Genomic DNA, 13,810 nt, shown 5'->3' with positions numbered 1-13,810 from the left:
GGTTTATGTCTCTTCCTGTTCGGTATGCGCCCAGGGTAAGGCTCCTAGGCACCTTCCTAGAGGGAAGTTACAACCCCTCCCCGTTCCACAACGGCCATGGTCTCACTTATCAATGGATTTCCTGACCGATCTTCCCCGTCTCAGGGGAACACCACGGTTTTAGTGGTTGTGGATCGGTTTTCTAAGTCCTGCTGTCTCCTCCCATTGCCCGGTCTCCCTACAGCCCTACAGACTGCGGAGGCGTTAATCACCCACGTCTTCCGGCACTACGGGGTGCCGGAGGACATCGTCTCTGATCGGGGTCCCCAGTTCACGTCCAGGGTATGGAGGGCGTTCATGGAGCGTCTGGGGGTCTCGGTCAGCCTGACCTCCGGTTATCACTCCAAGAGTAATGGGCAGGTGGAGAGAGTGAACCAGGAGGTGGGTAGGTTTCTGCGGTCGTATTGCCAGGACCGGCCCAGGGAGTGGTCTAGGTACGTCCCATGGGTGGAATTGGCCCAAAACTCACTCCGTCACTCCTCGACAAACCTATCTCCGTTCCAGTGTGTGTTGGGCTACCAGCCGGTCCTGGCACCTTGGCATCCGAGTCAGACCGAGGCTCCTGCGGTGGAGGAGTGGGTGCAGCGCTCCAAGGAGACCTGGAGGGCCGTCCAGGAATCCCTCAAACAAGCCAGTGGACGGCAGAAGAGGATTGCTGACCGCCACCGCAGTGAGGCCCCCGTGTTTGTACCGGGGGACAGGGTCTGGCTCTCGACCCGAAACCTACCCCTCCGCTTGCCCTGCCGGAAGCTGGGGCCGCAGTGTGTGTTGCCCTTCAAAGTCCTGAGGAGGATAAACGAGGTGTGTTATCGATTACAACTCCCTTCCTATTATCGTATTAACCCCTCGTTTCATGTGTCTCTCCTCAGGCCGGTGGTAGCTGGTCCCCTGCAGGACGGTGAGGTGCCGGAGGTCCCTCCTCCCCCTCTGGACATCGAGGGGTCCCCGGCGTACACGATACGGGCCATTCTGGACACGAGACGCCGGGTGAGGGGCCTGCAGTACCTCGTGGATTGGGAGGGGTACGGTCCGGAGGAGAGGTGCTGGGTACCTTTGGGGGACATCTTGGATCCGTCAATGTTGAGGGATTTCCATCGCCTCCATCCGGATCGCCCTGCGCCTCGCCCTCCGGGTCGCCCTCGAGGCCGGTGTCGGCGCGCTGCGGGAGCCGTACTGTCACGATTCCTACCAAAGGTGGCTCCCCTTCCTGTTCGGGTGGCGCTCGGCGGTCACCGGCCTATTAGCTGCCACTGATCCTTTTTCTCCCCTTGTCTGTTTATTAGTTGCACCTGTGTTTAGTTAGGTTAATTGGTTGGGCTTTATTTACCAGCCGGCCCGCCTGCTGGTGTGCAGGATTATTTTCTGTAGACGTTTGTTCTCGTCTGTACGTCACGGTTGTTTGTATATGGTGTTTTGCTGAACTATTTAGTTCCCCCCCTGTTTGGGGCATTTGTTTGAGTTGGCGTCATTTGCACCGGTGTGGTGTAAAAAAAGTATCGCTACCCTGAACTCGCTGCTTGCTGCGCCTGACTTCTTCCTCCACCACACCCCGGGCGTTACAATGCAGGGGAATGCAGTGATTGGAAAACAGACTTTACACAGTGTTTGGAGATTTTTTTACTATTCATTACACCATGCAGGGGAATGCAGTGATTGAACAGCAACGTTTACACAGAGTTTGGTGATTTTTGAATAGTCATTACACCATGCAGGGGAATGCCAAGATTGGACAACATACTTTACACAGAGTTTGGCGATGTTTGACTAGTCATTACACCATGCAGGGGAATGCAGTGATTGTACAACATACTTTACACAGAGTTTGGAAATGTATGAAGAGTTATTACACTATGCGGTGAATGCGGTGATTGGACAACATACTTTATACAGAGTTTGGAGATGTTTGACTATTCATTACACCATGCAGGGGAATACAATGATTGGACAACAGACTTTACTCAGAGTTTGGAGATGTTTGAATATTCATTACACCATGCAGGGGAATGCAGGTATTGGACAACATACTTTACACAGAGTTTGGAGATGTTTGACTATTCACTACACCATGCAGGGAAATGCAGTGATTGGACAACAGACTTTACACAGAGTTTGGAGATTTTTGACCAGTCATTACACCATGCAGGGGAATGCAGTGATTGGACAACAGACTTTACACATAGTTTGAAAATGTTTGACCTTTCATTACAACATAAAGGGGTATGCAGTGATTGAACAGCAACGTTTACACATAGTTTGGAGATATTTGAATATTCATTACAACATGCAGGGGAATGCAGAGATTGGAAAAAAAACTTTACACAGAGTTGGGAAGTTCTGGACTAGTCTTTACACCATGCAGGAGAATGCAGTGATGAGAACACAGACTTTACAAAGAGTTTGGAGATGTTTGACCCTTCATTACACCATGCAGGAGAATGCAGTAATTGGACAAATTACTTTACTCAGAGTTGGGAGATGTTTGAATATTCATTACACCATGCAGGGGAATGCAGTGATTGGGCAACAGACTTTACACAGAGTTTGTCTATTTTTGAATATTCATTACACTATGCGTTGAATGCGGTGATTGGACAACATACTTTACACAGAGTTTGGAGATGTTTGACTAGTCATTACACCATGCAGGGGAATGCAGTAATTGGACAAATTACTTTACTCAGAGTTGGGAGATGTTTGAATATTCATTACACCATGCAGGGGAATGCAGTGATTGGGCAATAGACTTTACACAGTGTTTGGATATGTTTGACTATTCATTACCCCATGCAGGGGAATGCAGTGATTGGACAACAAACTTTCCACAGAGTTTGGAGATTTTTGACGAGTCATTACACCATGCAGGTGAATGAAGTTTTTGGACAAGAAACTTTACACAGAGTTTGGTGATTTCTGTCTAATTATTACACCATCCAGGGGAATGAGGTGATTGGACAACAGACTTTACACAGAGTTTGGAAATGTTTGACTATTCATTACACCATGCAGGGGAATGCCGTGATTGGACAACAAACTTTACACAGCGTTTGGAGATATTTGACTAGTCATTACACCATGCAGGGAAATGCAGTGATTGTACAACAGATTTTACACAGAGTTTGGAAATGTTTGACTATTCATTACACCATGCATGGGAATGCAGTGATTGGACAACTGACTTTACACATAGTTTGGAGATGTTTGACTATTCATTACCCCATGCAGGGGAATGCAGTGATTGGACAACAAACTTTACACAGAGTTTGGAGATGTTTGACTAGTCATTACACCATGCAGGGAAATGCAGTGATTGTACAACAGATTTTACACAGAGTTTGGAAATGTTTGACTATTCATTACACCTTGCATGGGAATGCAGTGATTGGACAACTGACTTTACACATAGTTTGGAAATGTTTGATTATTCATTACACCATGCAGGGGAATGCAGTGATTGAACAGCAATGTTTACACAGAGTTTGGTGATTTTTGACTAGTCTTTACACCTTGCAGGGGAATGCAGAGACTGGACATATTACTTTACTCAGAGTTTGGTGATTTCTGACTAGTCTTTACACCTTGCAGAGGAATGCAGTGATTGGACAACAGATTTACACAAAGTTTGGAGATTTTTGACTAGTCATTACACCATTAAGGGGAATGCAGTGATTGGACAACAGACTTTACACAGAGTTTGGAAATGTTTGATTATTCATTACACCATGCAGGGGAATGCAGTGATTGAACAGCAATGTTTCCACAGAGTTTGGTGATTTTTGACTAGTCTTTACACCTTGCAGGGGAAGGCAGAGATTGGACAAATTACTTTACTCAGAGTTTGGAGATGTTTGACTAGTCATTACACCATACATGGGAATGCAGTGATTGGACCACTGACTTTACACATAGTTTGGAAATGTTTGATTATTCATTACACCATGCAGGGGAATGCAGAGATTGGATATATTACTTTACTCAGAGTTTGGTGATTTCTGACTAGTCTTTACACCTTGCAGAGGAATGCAGTGATTGGACAACAGATTTACACAAAGTTTGGAGATGTTTGACTAGTCATTACACGATGCAGGGGAATGCAGTGATTGGACAACAGACTTTACACAGAGTTTGGAAATGTTTGAATATTTATTACACCATGCAGGGGAATGCAGTGATTGGACAACAGACTTTACACAGAGTTTGGAGATGTTTGACTAGTCATTACACCATGCAGGGGAATGCAGTGATTGGACAACAGACTTTACACAGAGTTTGGAAATGTTTGAATATTCATTACACCATGCAGGGGAATGCAGTGATTGGACAACATACTTTACACAGAGTTTGGAGATGGTTGACTAGTCATTACACCATGCAGGGGAATGCAGTGATTGGACAACAGACTTTACACAGAGTTTGGAAATGTTTGAATATTCATTACTCCATGCAGGGGAATGCAGTGATTGAACAGCAATGTTTTCACAGAGTTTGGTGAATTTTGACTAGTCTTTACAGCATGCAGGGAATGCAGTGATTGGACAATAGACTTTACACAGAGTTTGGATATTTTTGATGAGTCGTAACATCATGCAGGCGAATGCAATGATTGGACAACAGGCTTTACACAGAGTTTGGAGATGTTTGACTATTCATTACCCCATGCAGGGGAATGCAGTGATTGGACAACAACCTTTACACAGAGTTTGGAGATGTTTGACTAGTCATTACACAATGCAGGGAAATGCAGTGATTGGACAACAGACTTTACACAGAGTTTGGAAATGTTTGAATATTCATTACACCATGCAGGGGGATGCAGTGATTGAACAACATACTTTACACAGAGTTTGGAAATGTTTGACTAGTCATTACAGCATGCAGGGAAATGCAGTGATTGGACAACAGACTTTACACAGAGTTTGGAGATGTTTGATGAGTCATTACACTATGCAGTGAATGTGGTGATGGTACAACAGATTTTACACAGAGTTTGGAAATGTTTGAATATTTATTACACCATGAAGGGGAATGTAGTGATTGGACAACATACCTTACACAGAGTTTGGAAATGTTTGACTAGTCATTACAGCATGCAGGGGAATGCAGTGATTGGACAACATACTTTTCACATAGTTTGGACATTTTTGATTAGTCTTTACACCATGCAGGGAAATGCAGTGATTGGACAACAGACTTTACACAGAGTTTGGAAATGTTTGAATATTTATTACTCCATGCAGGGGAATGCATTGATTGGACAGCAGACTTTACACAGAGTTTGGAGATGTTTGATGAGTCATTACACTATGCAGTGAATGTGGTGATGGTACAACAGATTTTACACAGAGTTTGGAAATGTTTGAATATTCATTACACCATGCAGGGGAATGCAGTGAATGAACAGCAATGTTTCCACAGAGTTTGGTGATTTTTGACTAGTCTTTACACCTTGCAGGGGAATGCAGAGATTGGACATATTACTTTACTCAGAGTTTGGTGATTTCTGACTAGTCTTTACACCTTGCAGAGGAATGCAGTGATTGGACAACAGATTTACACAAAGTTTGGAGATGTTTGACTAGTCATTACACGATGCAGGGGAATGCAGTGATTGGACAAAGGACTTTACACAGAGTTTGGAGATGTTTGACTAGGCATTACACCATGCAGGGGAATGCAGTGATTGGACAACATACTTTACACAGAGTTTGGAAATGTTTGAATATTCATTACTCCATGCAGGGGAATGCAGTGATTGAACAGCAATGTTTTCACACAGTTTGGTGAATTTTGACTAGTCTTTACAGCATGCAGGGAATGCAGTGATTGGACAACATACTTTTCACATAGTTTGGACATTTTTGAATATTCATTACACTGTCATGACGTTGGCAGTGGGGGTAGGTTTATGACAGTCATAAATACCTCTTTCCCCCCTCCCCCGTTCCTCTTCCCTACTGATGTGACATAAGAAAACCCCTTGGTTAACATAGAGATTCTGGGGACATCAGAAGGTGGGGGGAAATGAACTATATTCTGGTAATCTGACCCACTGAACATATGCGGTGGTACTTAAGGTATATTATGTCAGTTCGGTTGCCCTCTGACACATTCTCATCAATGATAGAATGACAAACTCTACTGTAGAAAGTTTAAACGTCAGAGGTATCGGATTCACATGGAATTGTTGTTTAATTCAAATGTTTGAATATGACATTGTTTGTGAAGAGGTGAAATGTAATTTTACCTTCCAAATGAGAGATCTGTGTTTTCATAAATTTGGCTTCTGCTCAACCAGGGGCCCGCCCCTGTGAAGAGACCTGGGTAATAGACTTTTCAGACACACCTCTCTACCTCCACTATATAAAGCCAGTGACAAAAATGTAACTTCCTGTTCCGGGTACATTTTGGATGACGATCCGATGTCAAGATGGTTCAGACAATAACTACAGAACTAGGCCAACATCAGCATGGACTTTGATTGTGAATGGTATGAACTTTGAACTCGTGTTCACTACAGAAGTGATATCTCCTAGCCGTTGAGTTGGCAACAGCTGCTACAAACGCAGGTTAGGAAGGACAGTCCGAGTATCCCGTCTACTACCCACAACGTCTCCCGTGACCAACAGAGACATTCTCCAAAGGACAGAGGACTCGGGTTGTCGATACGGCCTTCCATCTACCACCAACCTACTGAAGCGCAGCTCAGAGTAAATATGTATTGCATTTTCCTTGTCAAATGGGCGGTAATTTAGAATGCATAAGAAACTATATTTACGAGAGCACAGCTTTTGCCCTGTTCCGAATCTCCCGCTCTTTCACTAAAATCCCGCCCCTCCCTTTGTGTAACAAGCTGTCATATCTATTCCGCCCGCTAGGGACGTTTTCTGTATGACGTAATTTGTGATCAAGTTATGATCTAATTGTATATGTGTGATTCTGTGTGATTAGTTAGGTATTTAGTAAATAAATAATTAAACCCAATTTTGTATTGCTGATTCAACTTGTTAGCCAGGATTCTTGCAGATAATCAAGGACTTACAACTTTCAGATGAGACTGAATAAAATGACGATTAAGGTGACGGCTATTTAGTAAAATATTACAAAATCTTTAAGAGTTTATTCGAAAGATAACAGCTCTATAAATATTCTTTCGTGGTGTCCCTCTCTAGTTAATTAATATTTACATGATTAGTTCAATCAGGTAATATTAATTGCGGATAAGTTATTTTATAGAATAGCATGTCATAACAATCAATCTGGCATAGTCAAAGACACGACAACACCATGCAGGGGAATGCATTGATTGGACAATAGACTTTACACAGAGTTTGGATATTTTTGATGAGTCGTAACATCATGCAGGCGAATGCAATGATTGGACAACAGGCTTTACACAGAGTTTGGAGATGTTTGACTATTCATTACCCCATGCAGGGAAATGCAGTGATTGGACAACAGACTTTACACAGAGTTTGGAAATGTTTGACTATTCATTACCCCATGCAGGGGAATGCAGTGATTGGACAACAAACTTTACACAGAGTTTGGAGATGTTTGACTATTCATTACACCATGCAGGGAAATGCAGTGATTGGACAACAGACTTTACACAGAGTTTGGCGATGTTTGACTAGTCATTACACCATGCAGGGGAATGCATTGATTGGACAGCAGACTTTACACAGAGTTTGGAAATGTTTGAATATTTATTACAACATGCAGGGGAATGCAGTGATTGGACAACAGACTTTACACAGAGTTTGGAGATGTTTGAATATTCATTACAACATGCAGGGGAATGCAGTGATTGGACAACAACTTTACACAGAGTTGGGAGATTTTTTATTAGTCTTTACACCATGCAGGGAAATGCAGTGATTGGACAACAGACTTTACACAGAGTTTGGAAATGTTTGAATATTCATTACACCATGCAGGGGAATGCAGTGATTGAACAACAGACTTTACACAGAGTTTGGAGATGTTTGACTATTCATTACCTCATGCAGGGGAATGCAGTGATTGGACAACAAACTTTACACATAGTTTGGAAATGTTTGAATATTTATTACACCATGCAGGGGAATGCAGTGATTGGACAACAGACTTTACACATAGTTTGGCGATGTTTGACTAGTCATTACACCATGCAGGGGAATGCAGTGATTGTACAACAGATTTTACACAGAGTTTGGAAATGTTTGACTATTCATTACACCATGCATGGGAATGCAGTGATTGGACAACTGACTTTACACATAGGTTGGAAATGTTTGATTATTCATTACACCATGCAGGGGAATGCAGTGATTGAACAGCAATGTTTCCACAGAGTTTGGTGATTTTTGACTAGTCTTTACAGCATGCAGGGGAATGCAGTGATTGGACAACATACTTTTCACATAGTTTGGACATTTTTGAATATTCATTACACCATGCAGGGGAATGCATTGATTGGACAATAGACTTTACACAGAGTTTGGATATGTTTGATGAGTCATAACATCATGCAGGCGAATGCAATGATTGGACAACAGACTTTACACAGAGTTTGGAGATGTTTGACTATTCATTACCCCATGCAGGGGAATGCAGTGATTGTACAACAGATTTTACACAGAGTTTGGAAATGTTTGACTATTCATTACACCATGCATGGGAATGCAGTGATTGGACAACTGACTTTACACATAGGTTGGAAATGTTTGATTATTCATTACACCATGCAGGGGAATGCAGTGATTGAACAGCAATGTTTCCACAGAGTTTGGTGATTTTTGACTAGTCTTTACAGCATGCAGGGGAATGCATTGATTCGACAATAGACTTTACACAGAGTTTGGATATTTTTGATGAGTCGTAACATCATGCAGGCGAATGCAATGATTGGACAACAACTTTACACAGAGTTGGGAGATTTTTTATTAGTCTTTACACCATGCAGGGAAATGCAGTGATTGGACAACAGACTTTACACAGAGTTTGGAAATGTTTGAATATTCATTTCACCATGCAGGGGAATGCAGTGATTGAACAACATACTTTACACAGAGTTTGGAAATGTTTGACTAGTCATTACAGCATGCAGGGGAATGCAGTGATTGGACAACATACTTTTCACTTAGTTTGTAAATTTTTGATAAGTCTTTACACCATGCAGGGAAATGCAGTGATTGGACAACAGACTTTACACAGAGTTTGGAAATGTTTGAATATTCATTACTCCATGCAGGGGAATGCATTGTGTAACGAACGTCTACTTCGTCCTCCTCCTCAGACGAGGAGAGAAGGATCAGATGACCAAAATGCAGCGTGGTAATTTGACATGATATATATATTTTTTTAAACAGACGAAGACGAAAAACTCTTAAACAAACTACAAAACAACAAACGATGTAGACAGACCTGGACTTAGAACTTAAATACAACGAAGAACGCACGAACAGGTACAGACTACAAACAAACGAACGAACGAACGAACGATACAGTCCCGTGTGGTAACAAACATACAAACACCGGAAACAACCACCCACAACAAACAATGTGAAACAACCTACCTTAATATGGTTCTCAATCAGAGGAAACGTAAACCACCTGCCTCTAATTGAGAACCATATCAGGTAACCCATTAACCAACATAGATACACATAACATAGAATGCCCACCCCAACTCACGCTCTGACCGACTAAACACATACAAAACAACAGAAAACAGGTCAGGAACGTGACACATTGATTGGACAGCAGACTTTACACAGAGTTTGGCGATGTTTGATGAGTCATTACACTATATAGTGAATGTGGTGATGGTACAACAGATTTTACACAGAGTTTGGAAATGTTTGAATATTCATTACACCATGCAGGGGAATGCATTGATTGGACAATAGACTTTACACAGAGTTTGGAGATGTTTGATGAGTCATTACACTATGCAGTGAATGTGGTGATGGTACAACAGATTTTACACAGAGTTTGGAAATGTTTGAATATTCATTACACCATGCAGGGGAATGCATTGATTGGACAATAGACTTTACACAGAGTTTGGAGATGTTTGACTAGTCTTTACACCATGCAGGGAAATGCAGTGATTGGACAACAGACTTTACACAGAGTTTGGAAATGTTTGAATATTCATTTCACCATGCAGGGGAATGCAGTGATTGAACAACAGACTTTACACAGAGTTTGGAGATGTTTGATGAGTCATTACACTATGCAGTGAATGTGGTGATGGTACAACAGATTTTACACAGAGTTTGAAAATGTTTGAATATTCATTACACCATGCAGGGGAATGCATTGATTGGACAATAGACTTTACACAGAGTTTGGATATTTTTGATGAGTCGTTACATCATGCAGGCGAATGCAGTGATTGGACAACAGACTTTACACAGAGTTTGGAGATGTTTGACTATTCATTACCCCATGCAGGGGAATGCAGTGATTGGACAACAAACTTTACACAGAGTTTGGAGATGTTTGACTAGTCATTACACCATGCAGGGAAATGCAGTGATTGTACAACAGATTTTACACAGAGTTTGGAAATGTTTGATTATTCATTACACCATGCAGGGGAATGCATTGATTGGACAATAGACTTTACACAGAGTTTGGAGATGTTTGACTATTCATTACCCCATGCAGGGGAATGCAGTGATTGCACAACAAACTTTACACAGAGTTTGGAAATGTTTTAATATTCATTACTCCATGCAGGGGAATGCAGTGGTTGAACAGTAATGTTTTCACAGAGTTTGGTGAATTTTGACTAGTCTTTACAGCATGCAGGGAATGCAGTGATTGGACAACATACTTTTCACATAGTTTGGACATTTTTGAATATTCATTACACCATGCAGGGGAATGCATTGATTGGACAATAGACTTTACACAGAGTTTGGATATTTTTGATGAGTCGTAACATCATGCAGGCGAATGCAATGATTGGACAACAGGCTTTACACAGAGTTTGGAGATGTTTGACTATTCATTACCCCATGCAGGGAAATGCAGTGATTGGACAACAGACTTTACACAGAGTTTGGAAATGTTTGAATATTCATTACACCATGCAAGGGAATGCAGATATTGGACAACAGACTTTACACAGAGTTTGGCGATGTTTGACTAGTCATTACACCATGCAGGGGAATACATTGATTGGACAGCAGACTTTACACAGAGTTTGCAGATTTTTGACGAGTCATTACACTATGCAGTGAATGTGGTGATTGTACAACAGATTTTACACAGAGTTTGGAAATGTTTGAATATTCATTACACCATGCAGGGGAATGCAGTGATTGGACAACATACTTTACACAGAGTTTGGAAATGTTTGACTAGTCATTACAGCATGCAGGGAAATGCAGTTATTGGACAACATACTTTTCACATAGTTTGGACTTTTTTGATTAGTCTTTACACCATGCAGGGAAATGCAGTGATTGGACAACAGACTTTACACAGAGTTTGGAAATGTTTGAATATTCATTACACCATGCAGGGGAATGCAGTGATTGAACAACAGACTTTACACAGAGTTTGGAGATGTTTGACTATTCAGTACCCCATGCAGGGGAATGCAGTGATTGGACAACAAACTTTACACATAGTTTGGAAATGTTTGATTATTCATTACACCATGGAGGGGAATTCAGTGATTGGACAGCAGACTTTACACAGAGTTTGGAGATGTTTGATGAGTCGTTACATCATGCAGGCGAATGCAGTGATTGGACAACAGACTTTACACAGAGTTTGGAGATGTTTGACTATTCATTACCCCATGCAGGGGAATGCAGTGATTGGACAACAAACTTTACACAGAGTTTGGAGATGTTTGACTAGTCATTACACCATGCAGGGAAATGCAGTGAATGTACAACAGATTTTAAACAGAGTTTGGAAATGTTTGATTATTCATTACACCATGCAGGGGAATGCATTGATTGGACAATAGACTTTACACAGAGTTTGGATATTTTTGATGAGTCGTTACATCATGCAGGCGAATGCAGTGATTGGACAACAGACTTTACACAGAGTTTGGAGATGTTTGACTATTCATTACCCCATGCAGGGGAATGCAGTGATTGCACAACAAACTTTACACAGAGTTTGGAAATGTTTGAATATTCATTACTCCATGCAGGGGAATGCAGTGATTGAACAGCAATGTTTTCACAGAGTTTGGTGAATTTTGTCTAGTCTTTACAGCATGCAGGGAATGCAGTGATTGGACAACATACTTTTCACATAGTTTGGACATTTTTGAATATTCATTACACCATGCAGGGGAATGCATTGATTGGACAATAGACTTTACACAGAGTTTGGATATTTTTGATGAGTCGTAACATCATGCAGGCGAATGCAATGATTGGACAACAGGCTTTACACAGAGTTTGGAGATGTTTGACTATTCATTACCCCATGCAGGGAAATGCAGTGATTGGACAACAGACTTTACACAGAGTTTGGAAAGGTTTGAATATTCATTACACCATGCAGGGGAATGCAGATATTGGACAACAGACTTTACACAGAGTTTGGCGATGTTTGACTAGTCATTACACCATGCAGGGGAATGCATTGATTGGACAGCAGACTTTACACAGAGTTTGGAAATGTTTGAATATTCATTACACCATGCATGGGAATGCAGTGATTGGACAACTGACTTTACACATAGTTTGGAAATGTTTGACTAGTCATTACAGCATGCAGGGAAATGCAGTTATTGGACAACATACTTTTCACATAGTTTGGACTTTTTTGATTAGTCTTTACACCATGCAGGGAAATGCAGTGATTGGACAACAGACTTTACACAGAGTTTGGAAATGTTTGAATATTCATTACACCATGCAGGGGAATGCAGTGATTGAACAACAGACTTTACACATAGTTTGGAAATGTTTGATTATTCATTACACCATGCAGGGGAATGCATTGATTGGACAATAGACTTTACACAGAGTTTGGATATTTTTGATGAGTCGTTACATCATGCAGGCGAATGCAGTGATTGGACAACAGACTTTACACAGAGTTTGGAGATGTTTGACTATTCATTACCCCATGCAGGGGAATGCAGTGATTGCACAACAAACTTTACACAGAGTTTGGAAATGTTTGAATATTCATTACTCCATGCAGGGGAATGCAGTGATTGAACAGCAATGTTTTCACAGAGTTTGGTGAATTTTGTCTAGTCTTTACAGCATGCAGGGAATGCAGTGATTGGACAACATACTTTTCACATAGTTTGGACATTTTTGAATATTCATTACACCATGCAGGGGAATGCATTGATTGGACAATAGACTTTACACAGAGTTTGGATATTTTTGATGAGTCGTAACATCATGCAGGCGAATGCAATGATTGGACAACAGGCTTTACACAGAGTTTGGAGATGTTTGACTATTCATTACCCCATGCAGGGAAATGCAGTGATTGGACAACAGACTTTACACAGAGTTTGGAAAGGTTTGAATATTCATTACACCGTGCAGGGGAATGCAGATATTGGACAACAGACTTTACACAGAGTTTGGCGATGTTTGACTAGTCATTACACCATGCAGGGGAATGCATTGATTGGACAGCAGGCTTTACACAGAGTTTGGAAATGTTTGAATATTCATTACACCATGCATGGGAATGCAGTGATTGGACAACTGACTTTACACATAGTTTGGAAATGTTTGACTAGTCATTACAGCATGCAGGGAAATGCAGTTATTGGACAACATAC

The 13,810-nt window shown here is 41.4% G+C and overlaps 1 protein-coding gene across 2 annotated transcripts in view; it reads left to right on the top strand.

Annotated features, from left to right (window-relative positions):
* The window catches only part of LOC139540733 (zinc finger protein GLIS1-like), a 246,306-nt gene that overhangs the window by 98,383 nt on the left and 134,113 nt on the right, over positions 1 to 13,810 (top strand). The window lies entirely within an intron of this gene.

This window comes from Salvelinus alpinus, chromosome 16 (assembly GCF_045679555.1).
Source record: "Salvelinus alpinus chromosome 16, SLU_Salpinus.1, whole genome shotgun sequence".
NCBI lineage: Eukaryota > Metazoa > Chordata > Actinopteri > Salmoniformes > Salmonidae > Salvelinus > Salvelinus alpinus.
Note: the sequence above shows the minus strand (reverse complement) of the source record. Positions and strands in the feature narration are given on the sequence as shown.